This window comes from Rattus norvegicus, chromosome 7 (assembly GCF_021556685.1).
Source record: "Rattus norvegicus strain SHRSP/BbbUtx chromosome 7, alternate assembly SHRSP_T2T, whole genome shotgun sequence".
Lineage (NCBI taxonomy): Eukaryota > Metazoa > Chordata > Mammalia > Rodentia > Muridae > Rattus > Rattus norvegicus.
The window spans coordinates 11,054,442-11,069,787 of record NC_141540.1 but is presented as its reverse complement, the minus strand read 5'-3'; the positions used below and the strand labels follow the sequence as shown (position 1 = coordinate 11,069,787).

The following is a 15,346-nucleotide window of genomic DNA, read 5'->3' as shown; positions in this document are numbered from 1 at the left end:
TTTTTTTTTTTTTTCTTTTCTTTTTTTTCGGAGCTGGGGACCAAATACAGAATCTTGTGCTTGCTAGGCAAGCGCTCTATCACTGAGCTAAATTCCCAACCCCCAATCACTCATTTTCTTGCTTTTGATCTATTTTTCTTTCATTATTATGATTTTACTCATTCACTTTACAACTTGCTCACTGCTCCCTCCTGGTCACCTGGTCATCACTCTTACAATCTGTCTCACATCCCTCTTCCTGTTCTCCTCTGAGCCGGTGGGGAAACTCTCAGTATTCCTTTACCCTGGCCCATCACTCATTTTCTTTATGGGTGAAGATCCTTTTATATTTTACAAGTATATTTTTATCTTTTTAGTTTTGCTTTTACGTACAGGACCGGAACACTTTTATTACATGAGCAATGAATGATAGTTTACTTGCCTTTCTGGACTTTGATTTTCAGCAGAAAGAACTCGAGCTCCTTGCCTCCAAGCACATGACCATCTGTTCTGTCACTCTGGCCTGGTCTTGATACAGTACAGATAAGTTTGTCCTGCTCGAACTGCTCCTCCAGAAGACTGCTGATTTTGGCATTCTTTTTCCTTTTGACATATTTCTTTTGAATTTTCTTTGACCATTTTTTGTTGGTTTGATTGTTTGTTTAAAATTTCTTTCACCTCAAAAGTCAGCTTTGCTCTCTTACTGTGGCCCAGGGGCAATACATAGTGGGACTATTGGTATAGTGTGTTGTCTATAAGCACAATGCAGTTCTTCACCAGGGTTTTGGTTCAGACAAGCTCATTTTGGATGCATTGTAGACAACATCAATGATCCTTGTTTTGCAAGTACAACACTCAAAGCCCCAGGAAAATTTCCCCACATTCAACCTCAGGACATGTACTTCTTATTGCCTCCTCGAACATGGATGTTGTGTAGGCAGCGAGGGCCAATCTTAGGATTGGCAGCAGGCCAAGCTAGTTCACACTTTTGCTTCTTGTGGTGGGGTTTTCTCTTACCCTGTTTTTACTGTGCTTGTGCCAGTCGTCCCTAGAGATGTTTATCACTTGGCGCTGCCTCAAAAGAGCAGATTTTATCTTTTTAAGAAGAAATATGTTAAGCATGTTTGTGTACCATGAAACAGCAATTAAGTAACTGTGAGTATATATTTGTATGTGTGTGTGATGTATGTGTATATGCATGCGTTTATGTGCATTTTTGTTTTATGAAAACTTCGAAATACTCTTTGTTTGATGCAAGATATCCTTCATCCTATCTGGAAAGTATTTTTGGTTGTTTACTAAATATGAACAATGCTTAGGCAGCCTAGTATGAGAACACATGTGTGTAGCTAATGACATTTCTGGATGACAGGATGACAGAGTCTTACAGCAAACCCTTTTTCATCTGACTCTTACAAACATCACTCTCTTCTGCAAGAATCCTTGAGGCTTAGACACTGCAGTTCTGCTACAGATGTATCTAATGGGACTCAGCACCAAAATTCCCAATTTTCCTCCACTATACTTTTCTAAAATATTTCTGCATATCAAAATTCTGTTCTCTTAAAAAAAGATCAAATATAATGATCTGTAAATGTATAGACAAATATTTGTAAGTCTGACCAACAAGACTAACTGAACATGACCTGAATAAGGAAAATACCACTAGACATGCTAACAATGAGGTGAAAATGTTCATCACCAGTGAACAAAAAACTGCAAGAACTAAGTAACGTTGAGGTATAGAGTAATGATCTTCCATGAGGAAAGTCACACCAATTTGTTAGCCAATCCAAATGATCAGCCCTGAAAAATATTATGTACTATATTCCTTAAGGAATACATGTGTTAATATGTCTATATATTATATATTTATATATGAATATGTACATGATGTATATGAATATGTTATATGTATAAAGGCTTAGAGGTCATAACTTAAAAAAACAAAACAGGTAATTGGAAATGTATGGGAGGAGGAAAGAGAAATTATAATTGATATGATTATATTATAGTTTCCAACAAATTTTAAACATAAAAAGATGATAACTGTATGCATTTATTAGTTTAATCCATTTTAAATAAAAAAGAATTATAACACTCACCCCTTTTCCTTCTTCCCTGTAAATCCTCTCATTTCTTTTTTCACTCTCAAATTTATAGACTGTTTATTATTATTATTATTAGCATTATTACATAGGTATATATGAGCATAATTAGGAAGCCACTACCTGCATTGCTTATCAACTTTATATAGCAGACATTTCTTTAATGTACCTTAACAGAATGGCACACATATCAATATCCCAGTATGCTGATTTAGATCCCATCAGTGAAAACAAGGCATTTTAAGATTTTAATCTTTTTACAAGACTTTTCTGTTATAGGTCAAAGGCTATTGGAGACTTAAAATTAAATTTCTGCATCCTAATGTGAATCTTTTAACACTGGATAATAAGCTGTATTTTTACATATATTTTATTTTTATCATTTTTATCAGTATATTTAAATTCTCAACATAGTATTTTAACCAATGTTTTAAAACTTTGGATCTTTTTGGGGTTTAAAATATTTTTAATTTTAAAAAATGGTAAAATGACTTATCATTTTAAAACTGGGACCTTTAATGCAATCCTGACTCTTTAGAAAAAGCAGAGATTTATGATTAGTATTTCGAGGGTATTTAGATAAACATTTAACATGTAAATTCCACTTTATGCTTACCTTGGATTCATTAGTATGTTTTATATTATATTACTAACTGTCCTAATTTTAAATTTTAATAATCTACTGGCAATTTATCCTTATCAGGTTTATTTTTCTGTATTATGTGTAAATCACATGATCCTGATAGATAGATTAGATTGTATATAACAATTACCTAATGATAAAAGAGGCCATGACGACACCGGCGGATCCCGGACCGCAGCAGCTCTCTGCTCCCAAACCCCGTGAGAGAGAGACCTCACCGCCTGATCAAGTGGGCACTCCTGAGGCTGCAGAGCGGAAGAGACCACCAACACTGCCCACCCCTGCCCACATCCCTGGCCCAAGAGGCAACTGTATAAGGCTTCTGGGTTCCCGTAGGGGAGGGCCCGGGAGCGGCAGGACCCCTGCGCCTGAGACACTGCCGGAACCTGAAGGAAACAGACCGGATAAACAGTTCTCTGCACCCAAATCCCGTGGGAGGGAGAGCTGAACCTTCAGAGAGGCGGACACACCTGGGAAACCAGAAGAGATGCACTCTGTGCACATCCAGGCACCAGAGGAAAACACCAAACGCCATCTGGAACCCTGGTGCACGGAGGCTCCTGGAAAGAGCGGCGCAGATCTTCCCGGTTGCTGCCACAGCGGAGAGGACTTAGGCAGTACCCCACGAGCAAACTTGAGCCTTGGAACTGCAGGTAGGACCAACTTTTCCCCTGCAAGAAACCTGCCTGGTGAACTCAGGACACACAGAGGCAAAATTCCTCTAAGGCCGGGCACTTCCTGTGTTTACTGGAAGTCCCACACCGGCGGATCCCGGACCGCAGCAGCTCCCTGCTCCCAAACCCCGTGGGAGAGAGACCTCACCGCCTGATCAGGTGGGCACTCCTGAGGCTGCAGAGCGGAGGAGACCACCAACACTGCCCACCCCTGCCCACATCCCTGGCCCAAGAGGCAACTGTATAAGGCCTCTGGGTTCCCATAGGGGAGGGCCCGGGAGCGGCAGGACCCCTGCGCCTGAGACACTGCCGGAACCTGAAGGAAACAGACCGGATAAACAGTTCTCTGCAACCAAATTCCGTGGGAGGGAGAGCTGAACCTTCAGACAGGCGGACACGCCTGGGAAACCAGAAGAGACTGCACTCTGTGCACATCCAGGCGCCAGAGGAAAACACCAAACGTCATCTGAAACCCTGGTGCACGGAGGCTCCCGGAAGGAGCGGCACAGATTTTCACGGTTGCTGCCACAGCGGAGAGGACTTAGGCAGTACCCCACGAGCAAACTTGAGCCTTGGAACCACAGGTAGGACCAACTTTTCCCCTGCAAGAAACCTGCCTGGTGAACTCAAGACACAGGCCCACAGGAAGAGCTGAAGACCTGTAGAGAGGAAAAACTACACGCCCGAAAGCAGAACACTCTGTCCCCATAACTGGCTGAAAGAAAACAGGAAAACAGGTCTACAGCACTCCTGACACACAGGTTATAGGACAGTCTAGCCACTGTCAGAAATAGCAGAACAAAATAACACTAGAGATAATCTGATGGCGAGAGGCAAGCGCAGGAACCAAGCAACAGAAACCAAGACTACATGGCATCATCGGAGCCCAATTCTCCCACCAAAGCAAACACGGAATATCCAAACACACCAGAAAAGCAAGACCTAGTTTCAAAATCATATTTGATCATGATGCTGGAGGACTTCAAGAAAGACATAAAGAACTCCCTTAGAGAACAAGTAGAAGCCTACAGAGAGGAATCGCAAAAATCCCTGAAAGAATTCCAGGAAAACACAATCAAACAGTTGAAGGAATTAAAAATGGAAATAGAAGCAATCAAGAAAGAACACATGGAAACAACCCTGGACATAGAAAATCAAAAGAAAAGACAAGGAGCTGTAGATACAAGCTTCACCAACAGAATTCAAGAGATGGACGAGAGAATCTCGGGAGCAGAAGATTCCATAGAAATCATTGACTCAACTGTCAAAGATAATGTAAAGCGGAAAAAGCTACTGGTCCAAAACATACAGGAAATCCAGGACTCAATGAGAAGATCAAACCTAAGGATAATAGGTATAGAAGAGAGTGAAGACTCCCAGCTCAAAGGACCAGTAAATATCTTCAACAAAATCATAGAAGAAAACTTCCCTAACCTAAAAAAAGAGATACCCATAGGCATACAAGAAGCCTACAGAACTCCAAATAGATTGGACCAGAAAAGAAACACCTCCCGTCACATAATTGTCAAAACACCAAACGCACAAAATAAAGAAAGAATATTAAAAGCAGTAAGGGAAAAAGGTCAAGTAACATATAAAGGCAGACCTATCAGAATCACACCAGACTTCTCGCCAGAAACTATGAAGGCCAGAAGATCCTGGACAGATGTCATACAGACCCTAAGAGAACACAAATGCCAGCCCAGGTTACTGTATCCTGCAAACCTCTCAATTAACATAGATGGAGAAACCAAGATATTCCATGACAAAACCAAATTTACACAATATCTTTCTACAAGTCCAGCACTACAAAGGATAATAAAGGGTAAAGCCCAACATAAGGAGGCAAGCTATACACTAGAAGCAAGAAACTAATCGTCTTGGCAACAAAACAAAGAGAATGAAAGCACACAAACAAAACCTCACTTCCAAATATGAATATAACGGGGAGCAATAATCACTATTCCTTAATATCTCTCAATATCAATGGCCTCAACTCCCCAATAAAAAGACATAGATTAACAAACTGGATACGCAACGAGGACCCTGCATTCTGCTGCCTACAGGAAACACACCTCAGAGACAAAGACAGACATTACCTCAGAGTGAAAGGCTGGAAAACAATTTTCCAAGCAAATGGTCAGAAGAAGCAAGCTGGAGTAGCCATTCTAATATCAAATAAAATCAATTTTCAACTAAAAGTCATCAAAAAAGATAAGGAAGGACACTTCATATTCATCAAAGGAAAAATCCAGCAAGATGAACTCTCAATCCTAAATATCTATGCCCCAAATACAAGGGCACCTACATATGTAAAAGAAACCTTACTAAAGCTCAAAACACACATTGCACCTCACACAATAATAGTGGGAGATTTCAACACCCCACTCTCATCAATGGACAGATCATGGAAACAGAAATTAAACAGAGATGTAGACAGACTAAGAGAAGTCATGAGCCAAATGGACTTAACGGATATTTATAGAACATTCTATCCTAAAGCAAAAGGATATACCTTCTTCTCAGCTCCTCATGGTACTTTCTCCAAAATTGACCATATAATTGGTCAAAAAACGGGCCTCAACAGGTACAGAAAGATAGAAATAATCCCATGTGTGCTATCGGACCACCAGGGCCTAAAACTGGTCTTCAATAACAATAAGGGAAGAATGCCCACATATACGTGGAAATTGAACAATGCTCTACTCAATGATAACCTGGTCAAGAAAGAAATAAAGAAAGAAATTAAAAACTTTTTAGAATTTAATGAAAATGAAGGTACAACATACCCAAACTTATGGGACACAATGAAAGCTGTGCTAAGAGGAAAACTCATAGCGCTGAGTGCCTGCAGAAAGAAACAGGAAAGAGCATATGTCAGCAGCTTGACAGCACACCTAAAAGCTCTAGAACAAAAAGAAGCAAATACACCCAGGAGGAGTAGAAGGCAGGAAATAATCAAACTCAGAGCTGAAATAAACCAAGTAGAAACAAAAAGGACCATAGAAAGAATCAACAGAACCAAAAGTTGGTTCTTTGAGAAAATCAACAAGATAGATAAACCCTTAGCCAGACTAACGAGAGGACACAGAGAGTGTGTCCAAATTAACAAAATCAGAAATGAAAAGGGAGACATAACTACAGATTCAGAGGAAATTCAAAAAAACATCAGATCTTACTATAAAAACCTATATTCAACAAAACTTGAAAATCTTCAGGAAATGGACAATTTCCTAGACAGATACCAGGTATCAAAGTTAAATCAGGAACAGATAAACCAGTTAAACAACCCCATAACTCCTAAGGAAATAGAAGCAGTCATTAAAGGTCTCCCAACCAAAAAGAGCCCAGGTCCAGACAGGTTTAGTGCAGAATTCTATCAAACCTTCATAGAAGACCTTATACCAATATTATCCAAACTATTCCACAAAATTGAAACAGATGGAGCCCTACCGAATTCCTTCTATGAAGCCACAATTACTCTTATACCTAAACCACACAAAGACCCAACAAAGAAAGAGAACTTCAGACCAATTTCCCTTATGAATATCGACGCAAAAATACTCAATAAAATTCTGGCAAACCGAATTCAAGAGCACATCAAAACAATCATCCACCATGATCAAGTAGGCTTCATCCCAGGCATGCAGGGATGGTTTAATATAAGGAAAACCATCAACGTGATCCATCATATAAACAAACTGAAAGAACAGAACCACATGATCATTTCATTAGATGCTGAGAAAGCATTTGACAAAATTCAACACCCCTTCATGATAAAAGTCCTGGAAAGAATAGGTATTCAAGGCCCATTCCTAAACATAGTAAAAGCCATATACAGCAAACCAGTTGCTAACATTAAACTAAACGGAGAGAAACTTGAAGCAATCCCACTAAAATCAGGGACTAGACAAGGCTGCCCACTCTCTCCCTACTTATTCAATATAGTTCTTGAAGTTCTAGCCAGAGCAATCAGACAACAAAAGGAGATCAAGGGGATACAGATCGGAAAAGAAGAGGTCAAAATATCACTATTTGCAGACGACATGATAGTATATTTAAGTGATCCCAAAAGTTACACCAGAGAACTACTAAAGCTGATAAACAACTTCAGCAAAGTGGCTGGGTATAAAATTAACTCAAATAAAACAGTTGCCTTCCTCTATACAAAAGAGAAACAAGCCGAGAAAGAAATTAGGGAAACGACACCCTTCATAATAGACCCAAATAATATAAAGTACCTCGGTGTGACTTTATCCAAGCAAGTAAAAGATCTGTACAATAAGAACTTCAAGACACTGAGGAAAGAAATTGAAGAAGACCTCAGAAGATGGAAAGATCTCCCATGCTCATGGATTGGCAGGATTAATATAGTAAAAATGGCCATTTTACCAAAACAATCTACAGATTCAATGCAATCCCCATCAAAATACCAATCCAATTCTTCAAAGAGTTAGACAGAACAATTTGCAAATTCATCTGGAATAACAAAAAACCCAGGATAGCTAAAGCTATCCTCAACAATAAGAGGACTTCAGGGGGAATCACTATCCCTGACCTCAAGCAGTATTACAGAGCAATAGTGATAAAAACTGCATGGTATTGGTACAGAGACAGACAGATAGACCAATGGAATAGAATTGAAGACCCAGAAATGAACCCACACACCTATGGTCACTTGATTTTTGACAAAGGAGCCAAAACCATCCAATGGAAAAAAAGATAGCATTTTCAGCAAATGGTGCTGGTTCAACTGGAGGGCAACATGTAGAAGAATGCAGATCGATCCATGCTTATCACCCTGTACAAAGCTTAAGTCCAAGTGGATCAAGGATCTCCACATCAAACCAGACACACTCAAACTAATAGAAGAAAAACTAGGGAAGCATCTGGAACACATGGGCACTGGAAAAAATTTCCTGAACAAAACACCAATGGCTTATGCTCTAAGATCAAGAATCGACAAATGGGATCTCATAAAACTGCAAAGCTTCTGTAAGGCAAAGGACACTGTGGTTAGGACAAAACGACAACCAACAGATTGGGAAAAGATCTTTACCAATCCTACAACAGATAGAGGCCTTATATCCAAAATATACAAAGAACTCAAGAAGTTAGACCGCAGGGAAACAAATAACCCTATTAAAAAATGGGGTTCAGAGCTGAACAAAGAATTCACAGCTGAGGAATGCCGAATGGCTGAGAAACACCTAAAGAAATGTTCAACATCTTTAGTCATAAGGGAAATGCAAATCAAAACAACCCTGAGATTTCACCTCACACCAGTGAGAATGGCTAAGATCAAAAACTCAGGTGACAGCAGATGCTGGCGAGGATGTGGAGAAAGAGGAACACTCCTCCATTGTTGGTGGGATTGCAGACTGGTAAAACCATTCTGGAAATCAGTCTGGAGGTTCCTCAGAAAATTGGACATTGAACTGCCTGAGGATCCAGCCATACCTCTCTTGGGCATATACCCAAAAGATGCCTCAACATATAAAAGAGACACGTGCTCCACTATGTTCATCGCAGCCTTATTTATAATAGCCAGAAACTGGAAAGAACCCAGATGCCCTTCAACAGATGAATGGATACAGAAAATGTGGTACATCTACACAATGGAATATTACTCAACTATCAAAAACAATGGCTTTATGAAATTCGTAGGCAAATGGTTGGAACTGGAAAATATCATCCTGAGTGAGCTAACCCACTCACAGAAAGACATACATGGTATGCACTCATTGATAAGTGGCTATTAGCCCAAATGCTTGAATTACCCTAGATCCCTAGAACAAAGGAAACTCAAGACGGATGATCAAAATGTGAATGCTTCACTCCTTCTTTAAATGAGGAAAAAGAATACCCTTGGCAGGGAAGGGAGAGGCAAAGATTAAAACAGAGACTGAAGGAACACCCATTCAGAGCCTGCCCCACAGGTGGCCCATACATATACAGCCACCCAATTAGACAAGATGGATGAAGCAAAGAAGTGCAGACCGACAGGAGCCGGATGTAGATCGCTCCTGAGAGACACAGCCAGAATACAGCAAATACAGAGGCGAATGCCAGCAGCAAACCACTGAACTGAGAATAGGTCCCCCGTTGAAGGAATCAGAGAAAGAACTGGAAGAGCTTGAAGGTGCTCGAGACCCCAAAAGTACAACAATGTCAAGCAACCAGAGCTTCCAGGGACTAAGCCACTACCTAAAGACTATACATGGACTGACCCTGGACTCTGTCCCCATAGGTAGCAATGAATATCCTAGTAAGAGCACCAGTGGAAGGGGAAGCCCTGGGTCCTGCTAAGACTGAACCCCCAGTGAACTAGACTATGCGGGGAGGGTGGCAATGGGGGGAGGTTTGGGAGGTGAACACCCACAAGGAAGGGGAGGGGGGAGGGTGATGTCTGTCCGGAAACCGGGAAAGGGAATAACACTTGAAATGTATATAAGAAATACTCAAGATAATAAAAAAATAAAATAAAATAAAATAAAATAAAATAAAAAAAGAGGCCATGACTTTAAAAAGGCAAGGATGGGTATACAGAAGAGTTTGGATGGAGAAAGGGGATGGAGAGGTGATTTTATTATATTATAATATATAAACAAAAAGAAATCATTCTTTTAAAAATTCCAAAATCCAATCTAAATTTTTTTTGTTGATATCAATAGGTAAGTGTCCTAGGAGTGGTGCTGCTCAAAGAGATAGAAAGAGCAAACACTAGATTCAGCTGTTTGGTTGACATCTGAGAGAAAAGGAAAACACACATCATTGTTACTAGAATACTCATATATGTCAAGCTTCTACCAAGTGAACAAATGTAAGGGCTCCTGGCAGACTGGTATTTTGTCACTCCTGAAAGTGATTTCTATGGCCCAGACTGTTTGGGACTTGGTTCATAGTACTAAACTCTTACTTAGATTGTGGATATGTTCATTCCATGCCATCAAAAAGAGTCTGCATGTGCTTCCCAAGTCTGGCTTCTGCGGGACTCCCTCCTGTGACATAAGGCTGGTGTCAAGAAATGTTCAGGCTTTGATAGGACCTGCTTCCTGGCCTGATGTTGCTACCTCATTCTTGGAATAAGAGTCATGAACTTTTACATATGCTAATCAGAAATCTGAAGTTAACCTGGGCTACATAGGAAGATCACTTCTGTAAATTATATACATATATATACATTTATGATTAATAAGCCATATGATTCCTTTTTATAATTTTGTCCTTTCTTTTAAAAATTATTTAATCTCTTCTTAGAGTCCAGATTTTTTCCTCCTCTTGACCCACCCTCTGCCTTTTCCACATCCCATAACTCCTTCCCCCAGTCCGTTTCTCCACAAGGATTTCTCCGCCCTCCTGACCCTCACCCCAGCCACTTGAGAGTTTAGGTACATCTTCTCTTACAGAGTCCAGACCCTGTATCCTCTGCTGTATATGTATTTGGGGGCCTTATATCTTTTCAGCATAAATGTTTTATTTGTACATATCTCAGTGGAAATGTAGCCTCAATATTTTTACTATATTAAACAAAATAATTTTACAATAGATTAAATTTTTATCACATTTAAGGCTGTGTGTGTGTGTGTGTGCGCGCGCGCGCACACATGTGTGTGTGTGTGTGTGTGTGTGTGTGTGTCAGTGTGTGTCTGTGTGTGAAATGTAGATTTCTCATTTCTTTGGAGACTCAGTGGTATCATGTGATATTTTTCTGGAGGCTGTCTTATGAAAGGATGTTTTGCTGAAGCAGGCATTTAGGGGGATAATTTTGTTGAAAATAGACATGTGATGTTTTTCTAGAAGCTGCCTAAAACGGCATGTGGTGTTTTGCTAGAGCAGATGCTTGAGAAGAAACTTGATGTTTGGAAAGGGTATAAGTTAACCCAAGAGACAGCAGATAATGTGCTGGCATTGCTTAACCTTGTCATTCTTCACTGGTCTTTATTGGGCTTTGCTGATGCTAGTGTTACCTGATGATAGTGTGGCATTGTTTCACCTTGTCTTCTTCACTGATCATAGCTTATTGTTAACTCTTAAAGAGAATAGAACTTAAAAATTTTCATGACATGCTAGTGGTTTCTGGCTACTCTCAATGACTCCTGACAATTGGCAGAAACTTGCAGTTTCTTTTGGAAAAACTGCCCCTAAACTATTGGAAATGAACTTATCAAACTGAACTCTCTTCTCTCCCTCTCTGTTCTTATGTATTCTTTCCTGTATGTTCTCATGAGAGTTAGGCCTGTCTTATTTCTGATTCATTCTGTTAAATTTTTCTCTGATTTGTCATATTCTCTGTCCTTCATTAGATTTAATTGTTTGAGATAAAGTTGTATACTAAAGACAAAGCTCTATTCCAGCCAGAAGGATTAAAGATGAATATTAAAGGCATGTGAGTGTACAACCTGCAGGGTCTCACAGATCTTTGTTTGTGATTCCTTGTATGTGATTCTTTGCCAGGGTAGCCATGTGGTTGGATTAAGATTCCTCTACATTCTCATTCACTGAGCCAACTTATGGAATGCCAAACAATCCTTTTAAGTTATCTCCTGCTAACATCAACCCATTTTCATAGGTAGGGCTGTACTGCTGTCAACAGGCAGTATGACCAAAGCAACTGTTAGATGTTTAGAGTTCTACATCTTCTTCTAAAGGCAGCAAGGAGAAGATTGACTTCCAAAGCAGTTCGGATGAGGGTTTTTAAGGCTCAGGACAACAGTGACCTACCTACTCCAACAAGGCCACATCTCCAAATATTGCCACTCCTTGGGCTCTGCATACTCACCACACCTGTGTTTAGTCAGTGAAAAAGTCAATTAAAAAAGTGAAAATCTAAAATCTTCTTTAAAAGTAGCAATTTTATTTTAAATTTTGTTTGGATATATATATATTCATTGCCTTCCACTGTTCATCCCCATACATTGCCTAACCCCCATTCCCCTTCAGCCTTGCCTCTGAAATTATGCTTCCCCTCTTTTCCTACTCTTGGGGCCTGAAATCTCTCCAGGATTAGGTGCATATTCTCCCACTGAGGCCACACTAGGCAGTCCTCTGTTATATATGTGCCAGAGACCTTGGACCAGCTCATGGGCTCTGCCTGATTTGTGGTTCAATCTGTGGGATCTAATAGGAGTCTAGGTTACTTGAGATTCTTGGTTTTCCTATGGGTCACCCTACCCTTCAGGTCCTTCAATTCCTCCATAGGGGTCCCCAACTTTAATCCCATAATCTAAATAGTTGTTATGTACATCATTAATGAATTAAAAAGAATCAATGAATTTGAAATAGAATAATGCAGGGGTATGGGGGGAGGGTTAGAGGAAGTTAACGAGGAAAGGGAAACTATGCAATTATAATCTAAAAATAATCTTAAAAAACATGTTTTAAATTTTAAAGTTTGAATTTCCCTGGGCTTAGGCCAGTATACTATTATTGTTCCAACCCTAAATCTATGTAATAGGTTAAATGTATTGTCAAATTTGTATACCACCATGTATTATTTCTTATCTTTTTTTCTGTATAATAATTTAGTGCTTGCACATCTATGTTTGTTGTATATGCACAAGATTAGTGTCCTGATATATCACTTTTTATCTTTTTAGTTTAGAGAAGATCTCTTAACTGATCTAAAGCCAGAGAAGTCTTCAGTAAGGCACAGCAACTTCCTGTCTCCATGCCCCTCTATGCTGGGGTAGTAGGCATATGTGGTGACACACAGAGTTTTAGATAGTTACTGAGAACTTAAACTTATGGTTAAGAATACTCAAGAGGAAGGATGACCAACCTCCAGTGGTTTGGTCCTTCTTAGAAGAGGTAACAAAATTATTCATAGGAGGAGATATGGAGACAGAGACTGAAGAACGGCCATTTAGAGCCTACCCCACCTGGGGATCCAGCCCATGTACATACAGCCAGCACACCCCGACAATATTGCTGATTCCAAGAAGTGCATGCTGACAGGAGCCTGGTATCACTGTTTCCTGAGAGGCTGTGCTAGAACATGACAAATACAGAGGCAGATGTTCACAGTCAAACAATGCTTTAGAATGGCTTCCCATTGGAGGAGTTAGAAAAAGTATTAAAGATGCTGAAGAGGTTTGCAGCCCCATAAGAACAACAATGCCTACCAATCAGAGCTCTCAGGGACTAAAACACCATCCAAAAAGTACACATGGAAAAACCTATGGTTACAGCTGCATATGTGGCAAAGGATGGACTTATTGGGACAGAGAAGCCATTGCTTCTGCCAAGGTTTGATGACCCTGTAAAGCAAAAATTTCAGGGCAGGGATGTGGTAAGAGATGGGTTGTTGTGAAGGGGGAACACCCTCATAGAAGCAGAGGGGTGGGTGATGGGATTGGGAGATTATGGATAGGAAATCGTGACAGGGGATAGCATTTGAAATGTAAATAAAAAATACCCAATTAAAAAAAGTATTACAAGTATTGTACATCAAGATCTCTTACCTACAAATCTATTTCCCTAGTCTCTCTTAGCAATTATTTAAGATTAGATATTATTAAATATCTTCTATGTGCTTGTATTTTATTCACTAATCATCAATTTGACCACTTGCTGTCCTATAGTTCCTCAATAATTCATTTTAAGCTATATCTTATATCAGAGGTTTCCTTGTAACTTTTCTCCATAACTTCTAGATTCTTCCATGACTATTTACAAATTCTCTGTATTTTCAAAATCCAAAAATATTTATAATTATAATAATTTTCCTAGTAGAATAACTAGTAAAAATGAATAAAAAGTGCTAAAGCAGTAATAAGTATCTTATAGACATTATAACAATTATTAACTGAATAAAGTTTGCCTTTAGGTGTCCATAGATCATTGATGAAATTATCCCAAACTTAGGGCTGGCAAGAGTACACAGTAGATAGCTCTGGTCTTACAGATATGCTGTGATGTAATCTAAATGAAGATATGAATTATGAAATATATTCCAATATTCATACCAAAGTCACATTTTGTGCAGTTTCAGTTGACTCATTAATACAGAATATTATATCTTTTGAGAAAACATATAGGAGAAATGTTTCTATTGGACACTTGGATGCCATTTTCTTATAGATAAAGTCACCCACTGGAACACAAACATAAACCCTCACAGTAATTATTGCTCAGAAGGGATTAATTTGGCATCAATTCCAAAATAATGATTGTCATAGAATACAATATTATTTCATGCTTCCTACAGTGTTTCTACAATGATCTTGAATGTATTATAAATTTCAGTATGTATGGAGGGCAATGATGGTTGTATTTGCCTGCAGCCACACATACAGGCATGTATAGAGATCAAAGGCTAACATCACGATGTCCTTGCTTTATGGGTTGTCCTATATTTTGTGATACAACTTCTTATTGAACCTGGAGCTCCTTGTTTTTGCTTGGCTGGTATACCAGTGCATGAGATTCCTGGATCAGCATCCCTAGGTAACAGACACATGGTATTCAGCTCTTACGTGGATTTGGGGGATGCAAATTCATGTTCTGGTGCTTGCATAGGAAGAACACTAACCTAGTAATAAAGTCCCTACTGGATCACTCCCTAGTCCCCAAAGATGTTTTAATGTAGGATATCACATCACTATACTTGTAAAAATGAATGTTAATGAAACACCGTAGTATATTAGTCCTTGATGGTCTGGTAATCACTATATAACCTAGAATTAACTGATAGCTGTGACAATATTCCTGCCTCAGCTTCTTTTGTTTTTTGTTTGTTTGTTTTTTGTATTTTGTATTTTGATTTTGCTTTTCCTTTTTTCTCATTTTTATTGGTTATTATATTATAATATATAATATATAATATAATATAATATTATATTTGCATTTCAAATGTTATACCCATTACCAGTTTCCCCTCTACAAGCCCCCTCTACCCTTTACCATCTTGATGGAATCTTATTTCTTATTGAATTTCATAA

The 15,346-nt window shown here is 39.2% G+C and overlaps 1 pseudogene; it reads right to left on the bottom strand.

Moving 5' to 3' along the window:
- Window positions 1-413: 413 nt before the first annotated feature.
- Rps8-ps2 (ribosomal protein S8, pseudogene 2) lies at window positions 414-1,101 on the bottom strand (annotated as a pseudogene).
- Between the last annotated feature and the right edge of the window lie 14,245 nt (window positions 1,102-15,346).